Source organism: Curcuma longa, unplaced genomic scaffold (assembly GCF_044706935.1).
Source record: "Curcuma longa cultivar G26 ecotype Majalengka, Jawa Barat unplaced genomic scaffold, ITB_CL_G26_1.1 contig_27468, whole genome shotgun sequence".
Taxonomy (NCBI): Eukaryota; Viridiplantae; Streptophyta; class Magnoliopsida; order Zingiberales; family Zingiberaceae; genus Curcuma; species Curcuma longa.
The window spans coordinates 8408-12560 of record NW_027433428.1 but is presented as its reverse complement, the minus strand read 5'-3'; the positions used below and the strand labels follow the sequence as shown (position 1 = coordinate 12560).

Genomic DNA, 4153 nt, shown 5'->3' with positions numbered 1-4153 from the left:
AATCTTTTCTTCTCCTTGCTTCACTTTGGATAGTTGTGCACCAAATTATTTAGGGGTATTAACTGATTTACAATTAAATATGTTGAATTTCTTAAGAACCTCCTTCGCATATCTTTCTTGAAAAATAAAAGTTCCATCCTTCATTTGCTTAATTTGAATTCCCAAGAAATAAGTCATGAGTCCCATGTCAGACATCTTAAATTCATGACTCATCATTATTCTGAATTCTTTAATCATTTTTTGATTATTTCCTATAAAAATAATGTCATTCATATAAATGCAAACAAGTAAGAAATCCTGACCTTCTTCTTTCATATAGAGTGCATACTCATGGGTGCATCTCAGGTAATCATTTTCTTGAATTATCAAGTCAATGGTTCTAGATTTAACATCAACTGATAAATCTTCCAATGATTTTGAACAGCAAGAGATCTCAATAAGTGAATTATCTCCAATCGAGCTACCAGAACAAATACTTCATCATAATCAATACCTTATTTTTGTTTATAGCTTTTAGTAACAAGTCTTGCTTTATACCTTTCTACTTCTCCATTGACATTCCTCTTTGTCTTGTATACCCATTTGACTCCAATAGTTTTATGGTCTTTTGGAAGAAATACTAACTCCTAAGTATCATTCTTCATAATGGCTTTAATTTCTTCATTCATGGCTTCTCTCCATTTCTTATCCTCTTTTGCTTCTTGAAAGCTTAAAGGTTCAACATCTACAAGTAAACAAAATATCATCAATAGCATGAGTCTCATTGTAGATATCATCAAGGCTTTGATATTTTAGAGTCTTTTCTTCTGAAGATGATCCTGGTGTGATTGATAACTCAGGTGTATGTGGAATTATTGGTGGAGTAGATTCCTCTTAGGCTTCTTGTTCCACATCAAAGTAAGGAAAGAAATCATAAGACCCTTATTCCTTGGCACTCTAATCTCACGATGCATTTTCATCAAATTCTACATCTCTACTAATCATAAATTTTCCTCTGTGTGGATTGTACAATCTATATCCCTTGGAATTTTCATCATATCCGATGAAAATGAGTTTTTAACTCTGATCATCTAACTTAGATTTTTCTTGTTCATGGATATGTGCAAATGCAATGGATCCAAATACTCAAAAATGTGATACAGTTTGTTACGTCCCGGGAGGCTGTCCGAAAAATTTCGACAGCATCTCCCCTGTAACAATGATATTTCCCTTAATACAAACAGATATACAAGCCACATGTAGCCGTAATATGGACTAAACGTCCATCAAACATCACAGATACACACACAGATGCAAGATAAGGTTTACATGGCCACACAACAACTATCACATGCATACCAACCAACATAACCAAAATTTTACGTAACGAAAATATCAAATCCGAACAAAGCACACAACCACAACTACAAGTCCATCACCACAACTACAGTCCTGTAACAACACAAATACAATACAGACAACAACATATACCAGTCTTACTGTTGTGAGATGGATACAGTCCAGGCAACATCTCCAATCTCGAAGAAAATCTATCTGCTACCTGGAGAGAAAAATAAAGAAACCCCAGGGTCTGGGTAGTGAGCATTAGATACTCAGTGGGTACAAAAAATAGTGCATGTAAAGATAATCAGAAGAAATAGCAAGGATATACCAGCCAGGGTAAACATGTATAGACGGAATAAATAACATGTACATGATAGCAAGTATCAGCAGGGTATCATGTATCAAGGTAATCATACATGGTATATCAACTGAGACGATAAAGAAAGATCAAGACTGTGCAACAGGTATAGTAATCATAGCATATAATCATGTATGAAATGTCACGCAGTGCAATAATCATAGCAAACAAGTACAACAGCCACAACCATATGAATAAGATAACTATGTAATAACCTATCAACAAATGCATGTAATATGCATCAATCAACGCAAACAAATGCAAGTCACTGTCTGCACTCGTCACCCCCAGTCACTCCATCAGGCTAGTGAACTGAGGCACCAAACAGGACATACTGCAACAACTGATCACTAAAAATAAGTGGGGAGTGACAGTGTAGCAGGAGGGTAATATAGTCAGTCCTGGTTGCACCCAACTATAGTGCAACCTCTCACCCATGAGCCACCTCAACTCGGCGTCAAGTAAGAGCCAACAACAAGAACAGCCAACAATGTTGTCATCAACATCTACAACTAGGATGGATGTATGATGATCATCCCAACATGTAATAGCTACAATTAATTAGCATGCTCAACAGGAATCAACAGAGATCAACATATGTCAATGATATCATAGTTAAGACTATTCTAACCATGGATAGATCAAATAGAGATCATACAACATGATTAAGCAACGAGTCATACGAGTATCAACAAAATGAATGATACAGATAACAAGAGTATCAAACATGGTATCACTAGATCATCATAAGGTCAACGGCAGGTATCAAGCAATGATTTTCAAAAAATATCAACTAGATACTATCTCAAACAACATGGGTATCAACATGATAAACAACATAACAACAATAATTCATGCACTGGGAAGAAAATCCTATATTGACAAAGTACAGGGTACCCACCTGAATCCGATGTCTACCAACAAAGAACCCCCAGAAATACAGGACCACAAATAAGTCAAGGTCCTGCAAAAGGATAAACAATATCCTTAATTACAACAATTAAACTAATAGAATCGTACTAGAGTCATACTTGGTTTTTAAACATCCATACTTAGTTTAACTCCAATTTAACCTAACCCAACACTTAGGTTAATCCAACCCATCTGGTTTAACCTAATCCCACATTTAAAGACAACTTAACCACAATTCAATTAATCAAAACCCATGGTAATCCCAACAAAATTCTAATAGAATCAATTCATTAAACACCCAATCATCTTCATAAAAACCTACCTAATCTCAAAATATTCCAACTAGAACAGATCCTAATCAATCAAACAAAACCTACTCATCACCTCTTAACATAAACCAAACAACTCCATAATTCCACCAATCTCATATCAGAGCAAGATAATTAGAAGATAGCTTCAAATAACTTACCTCAACTCTCTGATTCCTTATGCCCTAGAATCCCAATTCAAGCCTCGATTTCACTCCAATCCACGCCACCTTGCTCACTAATTTGATCGGATTTCCAAGATGTGGAATACAATCAACTCAAGGATTCAAAGAAACCGAAACAATCCAACATCAAACCACAAAATCGAAGAGTTTCCCTCTTACCGATTATTTCCTCCAGATCTTCTTCTTCTTCATAGATGAAACCTCAAGTCGATCGAATCACAGCAACTGAGCTGTGAAGAAGGAAAATCCATCAACAATCCAAAGGAATTCAAGCTTGGAAATCTGTCAAAACCTTAGATCTAAGCTTCTAAACCCTATAGAACCAAGAAATTTCAGCTCAACTTACCGATCAGCTTCCTCTTCTCCTCAATCCGCCGCGCGATATGCCCCTTAAGCCGCTGCCACCACCGATCGAACCTGCCACCGATGCTGCCTAATCCGTACTCCACTCGCCGGCGTTCTCCTCAGCCTCGCCTCCAACTCCGGACAGCTACCCTTACTCGTCGGCGAGCACGAAGCACAGTGGCGTTGGAGAAGAGAAAAACAGAGAGCGCGTCAGGAGAAGAAGGTCAAAACTTGCGATTGAGGGTGCTACAGTAGCGTTTTTATGGTTTCTTAACGGGTTGGGTTTGAAACCCATGAAACCCATTAAGCCTTTAACCCATCCAATAACCCTAACCCATTATCAAATGAGTTATGTTTTTAATTAAAACCAATTAACTATAGGGTTAATTTAATTAACCTTCATCATTCTCCGTTTAACCCCCTAAAATTTTGACAAATTTTATTTACCATTTACCCCCTTAGTTCCGGTATTTTACACAGTTGGCTTCCATCCACTCTATGCTTCTTGAGGTGTCACATTCTTCAAGCTCTTAGTTGGAGATCGATTTGAAAAATACATAGCACAAGCCACAGCTTCAGCCCAAAACTCCTTAGGCATGTCTTTAGACTTTAGCATACTCCTCGCCATATTAAGTATTATTCTGTACTTCCTTTCAGTAACTTCATTTGTTGGGGTGATCTAGGAACAATCAAAAGACAACAAATTCCATGCAACCCACAAA

General features: G+C 37.1%; 1 long non-coding RNA gene across 1 annotated transcript; it reads right to left on the bottom strand.

Moving 5' to 3' along the window:
- Positions 1–1195: 1195 nt before the first annotated feature.
- LOC141819042 (uncharacterized) lies at positions 1196–3645 on the bottom strand. Its single transcript, XR_012601030.1, has 5 exons — positions 3433–3645; positions 3246–3316; positions 3063–3139; positions 2583–2645; positions 1196–1540 (listed from the first exon to the last, which is right to left on the bottom strand). It is a non-coding gene; the product is annotated as an uncharacterized LOC141819042 (long non-coding RNA).
- Positions 3646–4153: the final 508 nt, after the last annotated feature.